Source organism: Chiloscyllium punctatum, chromosome 32 (assembly GCF_047496795.1).
Source record: "Chiloscyllium punctatum isolate Juve2018m chromosome 32, sChiPun1.3, whole genome shotgun sequence".
NCBI classification, from domain to species: Eukaryota; Metazoa; Chordata; class Chondrichthyes; order Orectolobiformes; family Hemiscylliidae; genus Chiloscyllium; species Chiloscyllium punctatum.
The window spans coordinates 40,866,620-40,889,121 of record NC_092770.1 but is presented as its reverse complement, the minus strand read 5'-3'; the positions used below and the strand labels follow the sequence as shown (position 1 = coordinate 40,889,121).

At 38.9% G+C, this 22,502-nt stretch overlaps 1 protein-coding gene across 6 annotated transcripts in view; it reads right to left on the bottom strand.

The window, feature by feature from the left end:
- Positions 1-22,502, bottom strand: part of chrm2a (cholinergic receptor, muscarinic 2a) — a 79,679-nt gene that overhangs the window by 5,420 nt on the left and 51,757 nt on the right. Inside the window, exon 1 of one of the 6 annotated variants that reach the window (XM_072552152.1) lies at positions 31-82. The exons of the other annotated variants lie outside the window; for them this stretch is intronic. The gene's annotated coding sequence lies outside the window, so the exon portion shown is untranslated. Of the gene's footprint in view, positions 1-30; positions 83-22,502 lie in introns of those variants that run through there. 6 annotated transcript variants of the gene reach the window in all.

Below are 22,502 nucleotides of genomic sequence, written 5' to 3'. Positions count from 1 at the left end.
CTGAACTGAATGAAAATGTTAATAACTCACATTGCAAGCGTGTCAGAGTTCAAGTTTCATTGATCCAATATATTCACCTTTGTGCTCTGCAAATATTCAACTATTAAGGATAGAATACTTTCACTCCTTTAATTCCTTTAAATTCTTGTATCCAAGTCTGTAAACTCACATAAACACTGAAAATCTAGATAACCTAGGGAAGTGTGACAAGAAGAACAGATGCACTCAGTGTTATGTCTCCCTCATAGAAAGAACAACCATCTTGTCCAACAATCCCTCAGTCAGAGGCAGATGTGATGCAGAGCCCTAGAGCTTCACCTCTGGGAAGGAGAGCAAAATCTGAGACTGAATCACTTGATGTCGATGTCACGCATTTCAAAACAGATGGTTTTGAGGTCATTTTAATGGAGATCTAACACCAGTTTTAATTTTTTTTCATTTCCATAATGATGCTGTTATTCTTTAAGAAAAGTGTGCTAAATATAAATAGCAGGATGATTATCCCAGTGCAAGTATTTCAGGGCAGAAGTAAGAAACGTTTCATGAGATTCTCCACTGAAATCTTCATTTAAGCTGATGGTCAAATAAAAATTCTCCATGTCCTGTATTCCTTAAAATTTAAATAACTTCCTTTATGCTTTAGAAAGATTATGTAAATTGATCAAACCTTTAAATACGAATCAATAGTCTACCCGATGACATTGGAAAAGAAAGACATGAGGTGAAAATATTAAGAAGGTAATGGAGAGAGATACAGGAGAGGGGAAGATACAGTAAAAGGAAAAACAAGGCCCGAATGACAGTGAATGAAAAGGGAACAGAGAGGGAAGAGATAATGGTATGGAGAAAGAAATGAAGATTGAGGAAGAGAGTTTACTAGTTAAAAGCTAGAGTTGCTATAGTCCTGTCAGATCAAAGGCCATTAGAGATAGATGATGTATGATGGTTTAACTTGAGGGTCACCACACCTCAGGTGAGAGAAGAGGCTCAGAAGAAGAGTCCTTCATGGTAATCTCAGCTGGTGTGGGAATTGAACCCATGTTATTGGCATCACTCTGTGTCACAAACCTGCCATCCAGCCACTGAGTTAACCAACCTACCCTTCCCCCCCCCCCACTTCAGGCAGCATCTGAAGAGCAGGAGAAGCAACATTTCGGGCTTAAGCACTTCATTAATTCAGCTGCTCCTCAGATGCTGTCTGACCTGCTGCCCTGATTTGCCTTTCCAAAATGCTGCACCTCACATTTATCTAAATTAAACACCACCTGCCACTCCTCAGCCCATTGGCCCATCTGATCAAGATCCCATTGTACTCTGAGGTAACTTTCTTTGCCGCCTACTACATGTCTAATTTTAGTATCATCTGTAAACTTACTCACTATACTTCCTATATTCACATCCAAATCATTTATATAAATGACAAACAGCAGTGGACCCAGCAACAATCCTTGTGGCACACTACTCCTCACAGGCCTCCACCACACCCTCTCTGACTCTTTGAGTCAGTTCTGTATCCAAATGGCTAGTTCTCCCTGTATTCCATGAGATCTAACTTGCTAAGCAGTCTACCATGAGAAACCTTGTCGAACGCCTTACTGAAGTTCATATAGATCAAGTTCACCGCTCTGTCATCATCACTCCTCTTCGTTACTTCTTCATAAACTCAGTCAAGTTAGTGAGACATGATTTCCCACGCACAAAGCCATGTTGACTATCCCTAATCAGTCCTTGGGCTACTCAAATACATGTAAATCCTATCCCTCAGATTTCCCCCGAACAATTTTGCTGACCACCACCAATAAAGGAGTACCTCAGGTTGTGTCCTCTGCCAAACCATCGTCAGCTGCTTTATCAATGAGCTTCCCTCCATTATAAGGTCAGAAATGGGGATATTCACTGATGAGTACATAATGTTCAGCAACATTTGAGCCTCCCTTGGTCCTGATCTCTTGGATTCTAAAAGAGGTAGCTACAGAGATAGTAGATGCATTCATTGTAATTTTGAAAAACCCCTTGGATTCTTGAGAAGTACTAGGGGTTTGGGAAACTGTGAAAGTGACAGTCCTATTCAAAATGGGAGGAAGGCAAAAAGCAGATAACTAATTAGCCAATTAACCTTAAGTCTATTGTTGGAAAAGTACTGGAATCAATTACTAAGGAAGTAATAGTGGAGCGTTCAGAAATTCATAACCTAATATTGCAGAGTCAGCATGGCTTCATGAAACAGAAATTGTGTCTGATTAAAACTGAATTTTTTTGAGGAAATCTCAACCAGACTGAATAGAGAGGAACCAGTGGATGTGTTGTATTTGACTTCCAGGAGGTGTTCAACAAGTTTCCTCACAAAAGACTAAGCCATAAGAGCTCGTAGTGTTGGATGTAGCATATTAGCATAGACAGACAATTGGCTGATGGGCAGGAAACCACAAATGGGGTAAGTAGTTCTTTTTCAAGTTGGTGACCTGTGACCAGTAGAGTCCCACAGGGATCAGTGCTGGGACTGCAATTGTTTACAATATATATTAATAATTTGGAAGAAGGAAGTGAATCTGCCCCATTAGCTTGGGCTAATGAGTAGCTAATAACATTTGCACCACGCAAGTGGCAGGTAATGACAACCTTCATACAATTCTGGTCACCCTCCTATTGGAAGGATGTTGTTAACTTAAGAAGCTCCAGAAAAGATTTACAAGGATGTTGCTAGGGTTGGAGGGTTTGAGCTATAGGGAGAGGCTGAATAGGCTGGGGCCTTTTTCCCAGAAAATCTGACACTGAGGGGTGACTTTATAAAGTTTTATAAAGTCATGACGGGCATGGATAGGGTGAAGGGGGCGTCCAAGCTAGACGGCATAGATTTAAGGTGAGAGGGGAAAGATTTAAAAAGGAACTGAGGGATAATCTTTTCGAGCAGAGAGTGGTGCATGTATGGAATGAGCTGCCAGAGGCAGTGGTGGAGGCTGTTACGATTGTAACATCTAAAAGGCATCTGGATAGGTATCTGAATAGGCAGGGTTTGGATGGATATGGGCCAAATGCAGTCTGCTTTGATATAATGGGATAGTTCCATTCCCTTGTGATCCCGTGTTTTAAAAAAATCATGTAATTGCAGCATAATTTAAACAAATGGATCCAGAATAGCATTATAGTCAATACAGTTAGGAAAGTTCTCATTCTACAAATAATGCTACAGCCAATTCACATTGAAGAAATGCATGTTATCGCAGAACCGACTGTGTTGGAAAAAGGGACTAAGTTATATTGGAATGTCTGGTCGGCATGGACAAGTTGGACCAAAGGGTCTTTTTTTCCATGATGTATGATTCCATGACTCTATCTCATGAAAGATTATGATTATCTTTCTCTTGATAATCATGGCATCTCTTTGTGGTTTTCTGCATGACAGTCTGTATTACATATATCATGAAGCTTGTGATCTTTCGTAATCAGATACTTTAGAGTTTATTAACAAAGTCAATTATTTACAGTGCTCTAATATCACAGATCTATAGACAAAGTCTGGATTCAGTGTTTATTCATGTTACTCTATATTATGTACAAGTAGTTGATTGACTGAAGACTACTCATTACACAGAGAGTGTGACTGAAGGCAAGGCAAGAATCTTTGTACTCAGACATGACAGATCATGATACCATGAAACTGTCTCAAAGGTACACCTCATCAAATGGAACCTATACTATACAACACCATTATCATTGTTGAATAACCAATAAAAATATGCTGGGTATTACAGTTAAACATGAACTAGTTCAGCTATATATATTCTGTAGCTAAAAAAGCAATCAGGAGCAAGAAATTTACAATGAATAGCTCACTCCCGTCTACCTGAAGCCTGTCCACCATTATAGGGCACAAAGCAGAAGTATGATAGAATGATCTTCACTTGCCTGAGTGGCTGCAGCTCCAATGATATTCAAAACCAACCAGGACAAAGCAGTTTGCCTAATTATAGCCTCATATCCAACATCCTTATATATTCATTCCCTCCACTTCCAGCACATACTGGCAGCAGTGCACAACATCTGCAAGTTGCACCGCAGCACCTTTTTGGACGTTTCCATGCTGTATGAATCTATAACTCAACAAGATTCCTCCAATAGCATCTTCCGAACCCCTGATCTCTACCACTAAGAATGACAATGAGAACAGATCCAGGAGAACACCATGATCTGCAAGCTCCCTACCAAACCACAGACTTTCCTGACTTTGAACTATTTCACCAATTCCTTCGCTATCGCTGGGTCAAAATCCTGTAACTCGCTTCTTGGAAGAACTAATGATTTCCTATATCTCACGGTCACAGCAGTTGAAGGAGATCAACTCACCTCCACCTTCTCAATGGCAATTAGAGGTGATCAATAAATTCTAGCCCAGCTAACAATGCCCACATCAATGAATAAATTTTTAAAAGCCTCTTATTGTTCCTTTTTATAATTTGATTTACTCTGCATTCCCAGCAATGTTTCCACAGTTTCTAAACTTGCTGGGAATCAGATCACACAAGTGTCAGTAAAAGCTATCATAACTTTTTATAGCACTCTGAGAAAGTGACATTCTGCCTGGATTCAGAATTTCAAATCAATTCTTTTGACACCTTAGTAACATGGGGCCTTCATCATCCATTGCTGATTTGATGAATAATTCACAGGTACAATTGGCAAGTCGATTACAGGCACTGACTGGTAAATTTTTAATCTGTTTGCACTCCAGTCACAACATTTCACACTTTCAATTTTGTTTCTATTTCTTTGTGCTTACTCTAACCAATATAATTGTTTTGTTTCCCATTACTTATTGGGATTATTTTTAAACATTTTAAATTATTTACTGAAGCTGTGCACTTTCTTTCCCTCTCGCTCTGGTTTTCTTTATTACTCACATTATTCCCTGACACATCTGACAAGCAGAGGAATAAAAGTAGGCCATTTAGCCTCTCATGTTTTTTGCAACATTCAGATAAATGATGACTGATCTGTCCCTCAAATCCATTTATCAGCTTTTGCTCCATAATCCTTAATACCCAAGCCTACCAAAAATATATCACGGCCAGTCTTGAAAGTCTCAATTCATCTAGTAGCTATGGTCTTTTAGGGGAAAGCCTCTAGACTGGAGAGGGTGATGGAATGCATTAAACAACATTCTTTGACTTTAACGTTGATGAAAAATCCAGAAAGGATTGGGATTTGCATTTTAATAGAGGTTTATTTCCTTGAAAAGAGAAAATGTGTAGGAACAGCAGGACAATATGACTAGCTATAAAGCTGTTACAAATGGCATCCATCTGCATTGTATCATTCTATGATTTCCATTAGCCTCTGTGTAAAGCATGCATTTCCAGATGTGTGTAGAAAGCAGCCATGCTATAACTTCAAGATAGTTTCCTTTGTTCCTGAACCTATTGTGGAGGAAAAGATTTCACTGCATCTACCGCTTTGCCACATTTATGAGGTATAATTGGGCAACATCCAGCACTACCAATTAAAAATCAAATGATTGATGGTAAATTTAAATAATAATTTGACAGGCCATGTCATCATTACAAGAAATATTTTCAGTAAACCATCACATACTATTATGAAGGTGTAGAGGTCCTGTACCTTTAAGAGAGTTGAAAGGTTAGCAAGGCCTGCCTGACAGCACAAAGTGTTCTGAAAAAGGTAACAATGTAACATTTAGTCAAAACAGCTAGCTGTAACTGGGTTGCCATGAGACAAAAACAAATTCAAATTTGGCCAATCAGTTTAAATTATGCTCCAAGATACCAAACTCCAATCAAGTTTGAATTTAGTATTTTGCTAATATTAAAACCAATGAAAACATCTGATATTTTGGGGTATAAAACTGGACATTTTTGAGCAGTTAAGAGAGAACTGCCAAAAGACCAATAGATGTAGGCTGCCAGCTCAAGAGCTGTCTGAGAAGTACCTGGGTTCTTGCACTTAACTATGAAATTTGCTCGCTGCTTATCTTGGGACGCTGCCAGGGAGACATATGAAATAGCCTGATCTAAAATTGGAAGAGAGGTCATTCAAATCTACATTAGAGCATTGCTTCCAAAATTTACCCCTGATTCCACTCATTTCACACCCAGAACATAGGTGCAATAAGGTCAAAGTTCCACTCCAAAATATATTTCTTACTTTGCTTCTGAATTATTCCTTCTTGAAAATTCCATTCCCCATGTTCATTGAAAGCCTTCATTCTGAAGAAGGGTTACAAGACCCAACACATTAACTCTGCTTTCTCTCCACTGATGCTGTCAGTCCTGCTGAGTTTTCCTGGCAATTTCTGCTTTTGTTTATCATAATCTTTCTTGGTAAGTGAAGAGCCATGTAGATCTTTCATTCACTTCATAATCCTCTCTACGTGATGACTACAATACTGCAAGAAGTGAGGTGAAAATAACAGTATGAAAAAGCATGAAATAAAGAACAAGGTAAGAAATCAGAGGAACAAAACTGAAAGGATGCAAGAGAGATAAAAGTGAGATTTGGGAGAGAGTATATGACAAATGAGGAAGAAAAGAAGAGAAACGGAACTAAAGCAGTAGAATAAAAGCAACAATGAAAAAGGAAAGAGGCTGAGGTCTGAGGAAAGGGAGGAACTGAGCAAAGAATGGAAGAGGGTACATGAAGAAGCAGGTTCATAGAAATAAGATGAAGCAAGATTGGAAAACAGAACTGAATGACAAGTGATTAAAAACATGAAACAGTTTATTTGCTGCAGTCTTACCCATCCTATGTTTAGGTGAGAATTGGGGTGAGCCCCAAATAGACATTTTTAAAACTTAATTCATGGGATGAGGGCGTCGCTAGCTAGATCAGCATTTATTGCCCATCCCTACTTGCCCAGAGGGTAGTTAAGAGTTAACCACATTGCTGTGGGTTTGGAGTCACATGTAGGCCAGACCATGTAAGGATGGCAGTTTCCTTCCCTAGAGGACATTAGTGAACCAGATGGGACTTTTTGAACAATGGACCTGTAATCATCACTACATTTTTAATTCCAGAATTTTCAAAATTGAATTCAAACTCCACCAGCTGCTATGGTAGGATTTGAAACCAGGTCCTCAGAACACTATCTGAGTTTCCATACTGACAGTCTAGTGATAATATCATTAGGCTGTCACCTCCCCATATGATTTATTCTTCAATTAATGATATGGGGTCAAATATTACTGGGCAAATAATAGCAGGCTCACAACTCAAACCATTATTAACATACAGATCAGTCAGCATGTTCAGGTCAATGAAAGATACACCATGAGTTGCAAATTGTCATAACTTGTTGATGAGTATACCCTGCACCTCTACTTGTCTCATATAACTAGCATCTCACCTTCAACCTCCCAATCATTTGTGTTGGATGTGCACATTAAACTCAACAGTTCAAACTTGTAATAAGCACCCTTTCAACAATGTGATAGTTGATGCAATGGGATGGCAGGATTGCCCTTTGAAGAGAGATTGAGGGTCTGTATGCCTGAGAGTTTTATCAAGGAAGTGTGAACTTATTGAAATTTACAAAACTCTTCTAGGGCATGACAGGCTGGTGAGTTTAAAACTAAGGATTATACCCTCAGAATAATTATCTCAGGATAATTATCTCAGGATAATTATCTCAACATTACAGACAGAGATGAGAAGAAACTATTTTACTTGGTGAGTCTTTGAAATTTCCTACCCCAGAGGACTGTGGAAGTTCAATCACTGAGCATGTTCAAGACAGAAATCGATAGATTTATGGAGACTGCTGATATGAATAGATACGGAAGTAATTTTGGAAAATGGCATAAAGGCAGATGATTAGACATGATCTAATTAAATGGTGGAGCAGGCTTGATGGGCTAAGTGAAACCAGAAAATGCTGCTTAACAGAGCTAACATTTTTAGTCTGATGTGGCTTTTCTTCATAACTGCAAGATGTTATATGCTTCAATCAACACTTCTCATTCATCTAAACTCCAGTGAATATAACACCAACCTCAAATCCTAAGACAATCTATTCATTCCAAATATTAATCTAGTGATCCTTTTCTAAACTGCTTCAAAAGCGTTTGCAACATTCCTTAAACAAGCAGACCACAACTGCCCACAATATTCAAGATGTGGTCTGACAAATGCTCTGTATAACTGAGGTATAATATCCACGTTTTCATGCTCAAGTCCACTTATAATATTCCATTCATCTTTGCAATTATGTACTCTAACTACACAAACTATTTTTCATGTACGACAACACCTAAATCCCTCTGCAGCACAGTATTCTGCCATTATTTTCTGTTTGAGTAACATTTTGTTCTTTCGTTCTTCCTGCCAAAGTGAACAACTTCATATTTTCCCATATCATTCTCTATCTGCTGAATGTTTTCTCACTCACTGAACCTATCTACATCATCTGCAACCTCCTTACAGATCTGCACAACATGCTTTCCTACCTATTTTTGTGTTGTATATGATTTTAGCTTTCATACCTTCACTCTCCTCATCCAAGCCAATGAGATAAACTGTAAAATATTGAGTGACCAGCACAGACCCCCTGCAGGACTTCCCACATCTCATGCTACCAAACAGACAAACATTCCTCTATATCATGAGCTTCTATTTTCTGCAATAACACTTTATGTGGCATCTTATGAAATACCTTCTGAAAAGTAAAGTACCATACTTTTAAGGACTCTCCTTTACCCATAACACACATTACTGCTTCAAAATCTTGGAACTCTTCCACAAATGACAATGGATGATGGATGAGTTTTTAATTTTAAATCTGCGATTGACAAATTTTTGTTATATAAAGGCATGGGCCCAGGGCATGTAAATGGAGTTATGCTACAGACCACCCATGATCTCATTGAATGCTAGAATAGGCTCGAAGGACTGAATGGCCTCCTCCTGTTCCCCTGTTTCTAAAGAATTCCAATAAATTGTTTAAACAAGATTTTCCTTTAACAAAACAGTACTGAACATTACCACTTACCTTGAGTTTTTCTATGTGGGCAGCTTTAATCTCTTTGATGTTATTTTCCCAAGACAGACTTCAAAGTAACTAGACTATATTATTTTAAATTGACTGTCTCCCTTCCATCTTGAATACAGGGGTTAGTTTTGCTACTTTCCTGTCCGATGGAGCCTTTCCTGAATCTAATGAAGTTTGAAAAACTAACACCTCATACATCAACTACTTCATTAGCAACTTATTTTAAGACTATATGACGATTTTTTTCTGGATCCAGCCTTCTGTGTCACCAGTGTGCATAGTAGAGTTTGCCTTGTGATTGTAACTTTACTAAGGTCCTTTCTCTCTTTCTAGAACTCAGGATGAGTTCTAGCTACAGTTGTTTTTTTTCTATCCTCTATAATGAAAATAGAAGCAAAATATTTGTTCACTACATCTGCTATTTCCTCCTTATCATACTAGCTTTGCATTCCCACTTGCTAGCACCAACACTCACAGTATTTCACCTTCTCCTTATTAAATAACTACAGAAACTCTAGCTATCCATTTTTATGTTCCTAGCTAGTCTTTTAGTTATTTGCTGCTTTTTTTTCCTTGTAATCTGACCAATCATCTGACTTTCCAATTGTCTTGACACAGTTGTATTCATTTTCTTAAGGTTGATGCTTTCCCTAATTTCTTTAGTTAACTACAGATAGTGGGTCTTCACTTTAGAATTTTCCTTCAGGGTAGGAATATTTTCATTCTGAGTATTCTTAAATATGTCCTCTTAAGTGTTGCCATTGTGTCTCCATTGATCTATCCCTTACCCTGGCATGCCAGTTCACTTTAGCTAGCTCAGTTTGTGTGTCCACATAGTGCTCTTTTTGAAGTTTAAATAGAATCTTAGCTCCAATCCGATTCCTTTCAAACTGGATGTAAACTTCAATCATATTTTGCTCACTGCTATCTAGAAGTGCCTTTCCTCCAAATTCATTAATTCATCCTGTCACTTCACATAATACGAATTCCAAATACCCTGATTTCTGGTTGGTTCCTGCAAGTTCTGCTCTAAGAAGTTATCTTGATGACAATATATGATCACCTCATCCAGGCTATGACTGCCATTCTGGCCTATGGATTCTATGGTAATTTCCATGCTCGGCGTTTGTAATATTGGTTTCTCAGAGAAAAAAGAGGAGAATTGCAAATTACATAAAAATTTGGCAAGTTGAGTTATTATTGAGATGCAAATACAATGGAATAAGTTAGTCTTCACTCATGAGTGAGATTTTGAAGTTGCTGTTTGAACATTAAGAAAGAAGTTGGAATTATTTTTCTTGATGCAAGATTCTAATGTTTCCATTTTTGTACCTTTCCATGTATCTCACCATTGCCCACAAAACTCAGATACATAGAGCCCTACAGCATGAAAATAGACCCTTCAGTCCAATTCATGCATGTTGACCAGGTTTCCCAAACTAAACTAGCCCCATTTGCCTGCATTTGGCTCACATCACTCTAAACCCTTCCTATCCATGTACGTTTCCAAATGTCCTTTAACTGCCTCTACCACTTCCTCTTGCTGTTGATTCTATATGTGCACTACCCTGTGTGTGAAAACATTCCCCTTAGGTCCCTTTTAAATCTTTCCTCTCTCATCTCAAACCTATACTCACTAATTTTGAACTCCCTTACCTTAGAGAAAAGGCCTCTGCTATTCATCCTTAACTATGTCTCTCATGATTTTATAAACTCCTGTAAGATAAGCTCTCAACCTCCTACATTCCAGGGAAAAATGGCCCAGCCTCTCCTTCTAACTCAAACCCTCCAGTCCCGGTAACATCCTTGTAAATCTTTTTCTGCACCTTTGCCAATTTAATAACATCCTTGCTATAGCAGGGCAACCAGAATAGAAAGCAGTATTCTAAAAGTGGCCTCACCAGTGTCCTGTACAGCCGCAACATGATGTCCCAACTCCTGTACTCAATATTCTGACCAATAAAGGAAAGCATAGCAAATGCCTTCTTCACTATCCTATCTATCTGCGACTCCACTTTCAAGGAGCTATGAACCTGCACTCCAAGGTCTCTTTGTTCAGCAACACTCCCTAGGACCTTACCATTAGGTTTATAAGCCCTGCTAAGATTTGCTTTCCCAAAATGCAACACCTCGCATTTATCTGAATTAAACTCCATCTGCCACTTCTTGGCCCATTGGCCCATCTGATCCACATCCTATTATAATCTGAGGTAACCTTCTTCGCTGTCCGCTACACCTCCAATTTTGGTGTCATCTGCAAACTTACTAACTGTACCTCTTACAGGACCCAGCACTGATCCTTGTGGCACTCCACTGGTCACAGGCCTTCAGTCTGAAAAACAACCCTCCATCACCACCCTCTGTCTTCTACCTTTGAGCCAGTTTTGTATCCAAATGGCTAGTTCTCCCTTTATTCTGTGAGATCTAACCTTGCCAACCAATCTCCCATGGGGAACCTGGTTGAACGCCTTACTAAAGTCCATATAGATGACATCTACCACTCTGCCCTTATCAGTCCTCTTTGTCACTTCTTCAAAAAACTCAATCAAGTTTATGAGACATGATTTCCCATGGACAAAGCTATGTTGACCATCCCTAATCAATCCTTGCCTTTCCAAATACACATACATCCTGTCCCTCAGGATTCCCTCCAACAACTTGCCCACCACTGACGTCAGGTTCACTGGTCTATAGTTCCCTGACTTCTCCTTACTACCCTTCTTAAAGAGTGGCACCATGTTAGCCAACCTCCAGTCTTCAGGCACTTCACCTATGACTGTCGATGATACAAATATCTCAGCAAGAGGCCCAGCAAGCACTTCTCTATCCTCCCACAGAGTTCTAGTGGATTTATCCACCTTGATGTATTTCAAGACATCCAGCACTTCTTCCTCTATAATATGGACATTTTGCAAGATGTCACCATCTATTTCGCTACTTTCTATATCTTCCATATCCTTTTCCACAGTAAATACTGATGCAAAATATTCGTTTAGTATCTGCCCCATCTCCTCAGCTCCACATAAAGGCCACTTTGCTGATCTTTGAGGGGCCCTATTGTCTCCCTAGTTACCCTTTGGTCCTTAATGTATTTGTAAAAACGCTTTGGATTCTCCTTAATTCTATTTGCCAAAGCTATCTCATGTCCCCTTTTTGTCCTCTTCATTTCCCTCTTAAGTATACTCCTACTGCCTTTATACTTTTCTAAGGATTCACTCGATCTGTCCTGTCTATACCTGACATATGCTTCCTTCTTTTTCTTAACCAAACCCTCAATTTCTTTAGTCAGCCAGCATTCCCTATACCTACCAGCCTTCCCTTTCACCCTCTTAGGAATACACTTTCTCTGGAGTCTCGTTATCTCATTTCTGAAGGCTTCCCATTTTCCAACCATCCCTTTGCCTGAGAACATCTGCCCCCAATCAGCTTTTGAAAGTTCTTGCCTACTACCGTCAAAATTGACCTTTCTTCAATTTAGAACTTCTACTTTTAGATCTGGTCTATCCTTTTCCATCACTATTTTAAACCTAATAGAATTATGGTCGCTGGCCCCAAAGTGCTCCCCCACTGATACCTCAGTCACCTGCCCTGCCTTATTTCCCAAGAGTAGGTCAAGTTTTGCACCTTCTCTAGTAAGTACATCCACATACTGAATCAGAAAATTTTCTTGTACACACTTAACAAATTCCTCTCCATCTAAACCCTTAACACTATGGCAGTCCCAGTCTACATTTGGAAAGTTAAAATCTCCTACCATAACCACCCTATTATTCTTCCAGATAGCTGAGATCTCCTTACAAGTTTGTTTCTCAATTTCCCACTGACTGTTGGGGGGGTCTATAATACAATCCCAATAAGGTGATCATCACTTTTGTTATCTTAGACAGAGCTCAAACTCGGGTAAATTAACCATTTTAGTGATTTAATTGCTCATTTATACATTTGTGACAGCTCATGGAATGTTGGGGCTGGAATTCCAGCACAATTCTCCCATCAGGATTGTGACATGCCATGTAAGCCTCCTTTTATTCATCTAATCCCATCAACATATCCTTCAATTGCTTTCTCCATCATGTATTTGTCTAGTTTCCTTTTAACTCATCTATGCTAGCCATATAGACACAACTGGGGTCATAATCTACAGTTCCAAAAACATAAGCTAATCACTTTATTATCTCTCTCAACTGTCAATCGGACTGTGGATTTACGGGACCCAACTGTGTTAATGATAGGTTCTGGAAATAGCCAAACAGTACTAATTGTAAAATGAACACTTGAGGCTTATGTCTTTAAACATCTTTTGAGATTGCAAGCACTAATGTTTTTTCATCTTCAGCTGGTTGATTTGTTTCAAAATTTTAACGGGCAAGGTACTTAAACAATTTGACTGTTCCAAAGATGGCAGCACAGTGGCTCAATGGTTCGCACTGCTGCCTCACAGTACCAGGGACCTGGGTTCAATTCCCACCTCAGGCAACTGTCTGCATGGAGTTTGCATATTCTCCCTGTGCCTGTGTGGGGACACTCCAGTTTCCTCCCACAGTCCAAAGATGTGCAGGTTAGGAGAATTAGCCATGCTAAATTGCCTGTGGTGTTTGGTACATTAGTCAGAGGGGAATGGATCTGAGTGGGTTGCTCTTCAGAGGGTTGGTGTGGACTTAGTTGGGCCAAAGGGCCTGTTTCCACACTGTAGGGAATCTAATCAGACTGTGGTCATTTTTTGACTCATGTCTACTTTTAACAATTCCAATGGAATGCCTAACTTTTCTCAAAAGGGGTCCTTAGTTTTCAATGAAATTTAGTAGGCTTAGACCATTCCTTCAAATGTCTAAAGACCACAAGTTGTTTTTCCACATGTCCTGGTGATTAAAACTACTCTGCACTTTTAAATCTGCTGCAGCCTTCGCAAGTTAATAATGAGTAAAGTATTTCCTGTCCTGTTCCTTTCAGCTACTCCCTATGCTCTCCCCACCAAACCATTCCTACATCCCCAACACCTAAATGCCCTGACAAACTGAATGCTGGATTGAGAGGTCAGATGTCTGGATTCTGGACTGGATTACATACACGGTCTTTCCAACTTTATAGAAAATCAGGCTTTTGTCAATGTAAACCATTCAGGATCTTAAAAAGGATATCAATCAGCTTGCTCCTTTGTTTCCTTTTCTTGTTTTTTGAATTGCAACGTTTATTCTATTCCATCTGTTATTTTGCTGACTCTCAATCGAGTATTACTTTTCCTTGTATTCTTTCTGTTTGTGAACCTGATTTCACCCTGCTCCTCCATTGTCCCTTTTACTCTCTTTCAAACATTTTTATTCTGTTCTTAAATGAGTTCAGTAGCTAGACTGTTGTTGTCATCTTTCACAAGTGCTCAATGGCACTTACTGTGTAATTATGTATTGCACTTCCAGCGTAAACGAATTTTGAGATGAATAGAGCAAAGAAAGGTATAAATACGAATTCACAACAATCATGGTTTTCAAATCAATGGATGGATGAGCAATTGCAAGAAACATGTGAAAATATGACAAAAAGGAAAAATGCAGTATGTCAACATTAAGAAAAGAATTTCCAACTTTCTCCTTAAGGTTTAAACACTGAATTGAGAATGTCACAAAAGGGCACCGATGACCTAATTTTCATACATCTGTCTCATTAATAGTCCAACAGTCTCATTTTTATGGATGGTGTTGCCTCATTCAGGCAATTAAAAGCAGGATAATAGATACCTTAGCTCCATGTAATCAGGACAGTTTTGCCCAGTGATAGACATTTGACTGGTTTTTCAAGCAGGACCAATTCTATATGTAAGTGGTGGAGGCTGGTACAATTGCAACATTTAAGAGGCATTTGGATGGGTATATGAATAGGAAGGGTTTGGAGGGATATGGGTCGGTTGCTGGCAGGTGGGACTAGGTTGGGTTGGGATATCTGGTTGGCATGGATAGGTTGGACCAAAGGGTCTGTTTCCGTGCTGTACATCTCTATGACTCTATGACTCTATAAGTGCTCAGCATAGTAACAACTTCTTGATTGGTTCCTGAGAATGTGGCCTACAGCTTTGTGCTTAGACAATATTGCAGAGACATCCAGCTTGTGAGAAAAGGAAGCATCCAAATGCTTTTTCTTTCCTTTCTGTGATTGAAGAAGAAAATTCCAAGGAGTCAGTTATTCTCTCCATCTCTGCATTTCCTTTCTTGAAAGGAAAAGGAAAAGGGGAAATGCTACCTTCAAAGACATTGAGAGGATAAATCTCCAATCAACAAATGATAAGTTAAAAATCAGTATGTTCACAACCTCACATCCTCAACAAAGAATCAAAACAAATTGGAAGGGAATCGAAGGAAATCAAATCACCAAACTGGTGATTTTTGCTCCAAGGAGCAGAAGTGGGTAGTATTTAAATTGTAGAATTATAAGTTAGCAATTTATGCTTCTTTCTTGACATTGGCTGTGATTTTATTGTTAGTAATAAAAACTCTGAATTAGACTTATCTGTTTATGTAAAATTGAACAATTTTAATCAATTTTTTTACATTTGAGATGATTTCAGGAATAGCAGGGCACTGCCCAGGAGGTCTGACACCAATATGAAGATCAGCATGGTTAACTGACAGCAGCAACAGCTCATGAATTGTTTTTCCAGGCCCTATTCCAACTCTGTCTTCACCACATATCTCTGCATGCTCCACAACAGTTTTGTCATCTGCCTTGGATCCATATATGAGTGCATCAGCAAACCCCTAGCCTCACCACATTATCATGTCTGCTCTTTAGCCTTCAGAATTTCAGTTTGGACATCAGGAAGACCAGCAACTCGCATACTACTTCTAGGTCACTTTACTTGCAGGGACTCACATACATTTGGACAGGACCTATTTTACTGCTATAGATTCATTTCTTAGCACTTGGTGGCTTAATTACTTGGAGACCTGCTTACCAGAGGCTCACAGCCTCCGCAACTTACATTTTTTTTAGCACAGAGGAAAAGGCAGACACTTTATCATTGTCAGACCACTGAACAGTCAAAGGGTGGATGTATTACTGTATGGCCCTGGGGTATGTCAATGTCACAGCTTTAGCATCTGCCAGCAGTTTATGCAGCAACAGCATTGCATGTACTTCAACCAAACGGCCATGTTTCAAGGTCAAAAGGGAACAATCAGGATTGGATTAAGTCAGACCAGTCCATCAGGAGTATTGCCACAGTCAAAGGGTCAATCAGAATCCAATCAGTGATTGGACCACTGTCAGCCCTGCAGGCAAAGTGCAGCTGGTCCGGTGGGGGGTTCCAGAGATATCCTTCAGGGTGCTATGGAGATGTCAGTCCAGAGGGTGGGCCAATTCTTCCTACAATGAGACAAAGAGAGGGATAATGATGGAAGTGGCTAAAAGGGTATTTAATGGTGACGAATGAGCAGAAATGATAGCGAGGTGTCCCTGCTAATTGAGGTGACAGTAAGTAAGGTTGATAGTTTGAGAAAATGAGGTAAGTGAGAGCTGTTTAGCAGACATGATATATGCAGCTATAAGAGTTGTACTCTTGTGAGCCTAGATGAGAGGTGTGTACAATGACAGAGTCAGAGTGAGTGTGGCATTGTGAGTACATGATAGCAGAGGGAAGACAATAGCTCCTGACTTTGTGGAAGATGGAAGATCATTAAGTCTCTTCCCGCACTGTTATCTATTGCATTTCACACAGAAACTGCACTGACCCAAGTTAGTATTGTGGTCCAGTTTGTCTGGGTCTGGTGGCATGGCTTCCTTTTCCAGTCCGCAGGATAGACCACTGTTCTCCTCTCCACCATCCCATCAACCAGCACTTCCAGATTCCTGAGAGTAAACTGACGAGCTAACTTGCTTTCTGGGCCATTCCCCTTGAGATAACAGTGCAGGACCAGAGTGTGAAAGGCAGTTCTTGGTTTGCAGTGTCTGAAGTGCAGTAGAATTGGGGTTCAAATATGCCACAAGCAGCAAGAGAAAATGCACCTGCAGCAGAAATCCATAAGACAGGCACCGTTGAAGCTGTTGCATGATTAATGAGACCAAGAACGAAGGATTGATGAAGAAAAGTCCCCATGGGCCTGGAAGGCTGGATGCCATGAATTTCATTCAACAGAAACCATAAATTGGCAATATTCAGCCCAATTTCTAAGAAAGTTAATTAACTTTGGTGGTCTAATATTGAAGAAGGCAAGTTGACATGACAGATGGAGAGGGTTCTGGTGGCTGTCAACGGTTACATATATAATGCAAGAGCAAAGATTTTAGAAGCATCACTGTCACCTGAAAAGTAATTAGCCAAGTGTTTCAATGGCATCTATGTAAACGCAATGTACTTTTGCCAGCTGAATGTGAGAAAAAAATCCACTGAACTGGTGTACCATCTGCTGCAGTACAAACATTGCCTACAGACAGTTTAGAGTAAAAAAAAAGAAAGAGAATCAAAGCTATGGAAAAACAAGGATGATGAGACAGATGTATAGGGACTGACCAGATTGGTTAGGAATATATTCACTACAGTTCAGAAGGATGAGGGGGAGCTCATAGGAACCTATAAAATTCTTCCATGATTAAGCATGGTACAAGCAGAAAGGATGTGTCTGATTTTTTTTGGCTGGGGGAAAGGAGGTTCCCCAGGGAATGAGGGGTCATAGCTTAGGGAAGCCTTTTGGGACAAGGATGAAGAGGTATTTCTTCACCCAGACAGCGGTGAACAAGCAGTATTATCTGCCTTAAGAAACTATTAAGGTCAAAACATTGAAGATATATTTCCTAGACCTGAAGGGATCAAAGGATATGGGGAGAAAGTGGGAACAGGGTACTGAGTTGGCGAATCAGCCATGATCATATTGAAAGGTGCAGCAAGCTCAAAGGACTGAATGGTCCACTTCTGCTCCTATATTCTATGTTTCTAAGAAAGTATTGTGTTCAGCTGTGAGCATCTTATTTTTGGAAAGACGTGAATGCATTGGAGAAAATGCAGAAGCGATTTACAAGAATCATTCCGGGAATGAGAAGCATTGGTTATGAGGATAGATTGAAGACGTCAGCATTGTTCTACTTACAGAGGGAAGAAGGCTGAGAGGAGATTTGATAGATGTTTCCAAAATCAGCCCATGAACGGGCTGGACAGAGTGTATAAGGAGAAGCTGTTCCTGTTTGTATTAGAGAAAAGAACAGGAGGGTATAGATTTAAACTGATGTACAAATGAAGCAAGGATGATTGAAGGACCAAAAGTACTATTTTACAAAGCAATTAGGGCATGGAATGCACTGCCTGGAAAGGTAGTGGAGGAAGGTTCATTTGAGGCATTCAAGAGAGCATTGGATAATTACTTGGATAGAAATAGCCTGCAGGGCATTGGGGAAAAGGAAGGAGATTATCATTCACTAACAGAACCATTGCAGACAGGATGGTTGGAATGGCCTCCTTCTGAGTTGTAACAATTCTGTGAATCTACAGGAATAAATGAATCTGAGAATCTGAGAACTTAAGGAATGATGAATTGGACACAAACATATGAGGAGAAAGGATGGTAGAAATAAGAGCATAAGATAACATTGATCAAAGAACAAGGTCATGGAAAAGAAAAAAGAAAGATATCTATTTCTACACTGCCTTTTACTGCCACAGGATGTCCTAAAGCACTTTACATTCCAATGAGCTATTATGAAATGCAGTCATTGTTGCAAACCAGGAAACACAGCAGTCAATTTGTGCACCACAATCTTCCTCAAGTAACAGTGTGATCATGACCAGACAATCTATTTTTGTAATGCTTATGAAGAGATAATGGACAGAAAGCACTGCGTAAATCCCGTGCTCATCCTTGAAATAGTGTTAATAGGTTTTTTTGCATCATTTTGTGAGAATAGATAGGCTTCAATTTAATATATTATCCAAAAGAAGGTACCTCTAACAGGACAGCACTCCCCTTGTTCTGCCTTGGAGTACCAATCTAGACTTCTAATTCAGAGACAAGAGAGCATAAGCAAGCATGGAAAAACAATACAATGAGGGGAAAAGGCACAAACATTTAAACTTGACCTTGGCAGGTCAGACATCACAAATCAAGATTATGGACATCATCAGAAAAAGATTTGCATCATCAGAAAACATGAATTAAAAAAACAAAAGCTTAATCCAGCATGAAAAATAGAGCAAAATAGCAAGCTAACATAAAAGAAGAGACAAGATTGCGAGACAGTAAAGAACAAAGGGAAAGATCACAGAAAGGTTGTTCCTTATGCTACCCTTTCATTTCCTCTACTGCATCTTTTTCTGGGATGTTACTAGCCTCCTTTGTGGTGAAGACTGCTGCAAAATTCCTGTCAGTTCATCTCTTTATTTGCCATTACTAATTCCACAGACTCATTTGCTACAGGACCATGTTCACTTTGTTTCCTTTATAATTGTCTTTCAGAACTCTTACTATTTTAAAAATATTTCTAAGTAGCTTGATTTTATATTCTAATTCTTTGTAATCTTATACTCATTATTTACTTTTTAAAATAATCTCTCCAGTCTTCTGACCTGCAAACCAGTTTTGCATAATCATTTGCTTTCCTTTTATATTTCATATTTAACTGACCTTTAATTTATTTTGTTAATCACAAATGGCAAATCTTCCTCTTAGAACTTTTTATTCTCATTGGAATATATCCATTCTGTGCTTTAAGAAATATCCCTCTAAAAGTCTGCCAATGCCATCTCTCTTGACCTACCACAGAACCTGGTTTTCTGGTTCACTTCAGTTAGCTCTGCCTTTAAGTCCACACAATTGTTCTTGTTTATGTTTATAAAACTAGTCTTGGACCCATTCTTCTCTCCCTCAAATTAAATGTAAAATTCAATCATATTATAATGCCCAGGAGCTCTTTCACTCTGAGATCATTAGTACTACGCAAACGGAAAAATCTTTGTCACTACTTGTTTTCACATTCAAGGTAAATTCCTTATGCACTTGTCACATATATATGTCAATTGGGTTTTGCTTAAGATACTTCAACTGCGCAGATGAAGCCCAAAGGAAATTTACCCCTACAGTCTTATAATTTCAATTGCACTTAACATACAACTTTTTTTGTTCTGTATTGATATTGCTGACATTTTGCTGGAATCCAAGGTTGCAATGTGAAGAGCTCCTTCATTTATATTACCCTTTGAACATTCTAGTTGCTGTTTCAATGCATTCTTAATCAATTTCTGTCAATCATTGCTTTTGATTTTACCTTTCTGAACAGTTGACCATGTTAGAGAAATTGTTCTCTGTAGGTCCCTTTAATTTGTATGGAAAGGTGTCAAATGATTTTTATAATGGACAGTACTTGTATAAATAGAAGCAAAGAGGAATAGTAAGTCTTGTAATGCTTAGTTAACAGAAAATATTGATGTTCCATCATTGGTTCGTTATGTATTTTAACAATATTTGCGACACACGAAATTGGCTGATAGGAAAGGACTATTTGTGCTCATCAAACCTATTCCAGACCTCTGGATGGCTAAAAAATCAGAACAAAATGCATCTTAATCCTCTGCAGCTATCTAATCTCAAGAGGAATAAAAAAAAATTATTTTGGTATGATTGTGTGCACTGTGCTTCTGTAGCAACTTTGTATTATTATATATTTTATCAATGCCTTTGTAGAATTTCAAAAAATAATCTTTAATAAGGAAACAGTTCATCAATTGACAAAGATCTGACAACTTCCAGAAATGGAAGCAGCATAGAAGACTTGCAATTACAAAGTAAAAAGGGCAAAAGTAAAGGCTCTGCATTAGAATGCATGCAGCATTCAGATTAAAACAGATATTGCAAGTAGAAATAAATTAGTATGATCTGATAGACAAGGCTGAAAGATGAAATTGCTTTGAATCTGAATATTGATGGGTACAAGGAATTTAGGAAGGACAGGTAGTGAGGAAAAGCTGGAGGGATTCTTCTCTGAATTAATGATGGTACTAGTACAAAACAGAGTTTGGGAAATGAGCAAGTCTAAGCACTTTAGTTCAAACTGAGAAATGATAAAGGCAGAACGTCATTACTGTTATGTACCCTAGCAGCAATCACATAGTAGGATGGAGTATAAAGGAATAAATAATGAGATCTTGTTAGAAGTGTACAGCAAATAATCGTGACAGGTTTAAACCCACTGGAAAAATCAAATGGGCAAATATAGCATCGAGTAGGTGTTCATGGAATGTTTCTAGGGTAGCTTCTTGAACTGGCACGTTCTGGAATCAATCATGAGAAAGCTATATTCGATCTGGTTGGGCAATGAGTTAGGATTAATTAATGATCTCATAGTAAAGGCTCTCTGGGGCACTGTAATATGATTGAATTTTACATTTAATTTGAGGGAGGGAGGAGTGGGTCCAAGACTAGTTTTAGAAACATAAATAAGGGCAATTACGTGGACACAAAGGCAGAGCTATTTAAAGTGAATCTGAAAATTAGGTTCTGGGATAGGTCAAGAGAAAAAAAGTGTTGGAAAACATTTAGTGAAATACTTCTGAATGCACAGATTACGTATATTCCAATGAGGATATAAATTTCTAAGAGGAAGCTTTACCACTTGTGGTTAACAAAATAAGTTGGAGATCAGTTAAGTGTCAAATATAAAAGGAAAACACGTGATTCTGCAAAAATGGGCTGCAGATCAGAAATTTGGACAGATTATTTAAAAAAGCAAAGCATGAGTATAAGAGTAAGAAGGATTAGAATACAAGACAAGGCTGTTTAGAAATATTAAAAAGATAGTAAAAGTTCTGATAGATGGTTGTAAAGGAAAAAAGTTAACAAAGTGAACATTGTCCTGGAGCACATGGGTCTGTGGAATTAGTAATGGCAAAAAAGGCAATGAATTAACAGAAATCTTGAATTAGTCTTCACCATAGAGGATATAAGTAGCATCCCAGAAATAGCTACAATTCAGGAAATGAAGGCATTTGAGGATGAAAGAAAGGAAATGATACTTAGAAAATTGATGGAGATGCATGCTGAAAAGTCCTTGTGTCTTAATGGACTTCATGGTAGGGCCTTAAAAGAAGTGGCTAATTGGAGGGTTATGCAACATGGCATTGCTGAGACGCTATAGAATCAAAGAGTCAAAGAGATGTACAGCACGAAAACAGACCCTTCAGTCCAACTCGTCCATGTCGACCAGATATTTTAAATTAGTCTAGTCCCATTTTCCAGCGCTTGGCCCATATACTGCTAAATCCTTCATATACCCATCCAGACGCCTTTTAAATAATGTCATTGTACCAGTCTCCACCACTTCCTCTGGCAGCTCATTCCATACATGCACCACCATCTGCCTGAAAAAGTTGTCCCTTAGGACCCTTATATCTTCCCCCTCTCATCCTAAACCTATGCCCTCTAGTTCTGGACTCCTCCACCCCAGGGAAAAGACCTTGTCTATCTATTCTATCCATGCCCCTCACGATTTTGTAAACCTTTAGAAGGTCACCCCATAGCCTCCAATGCTCAGGGAA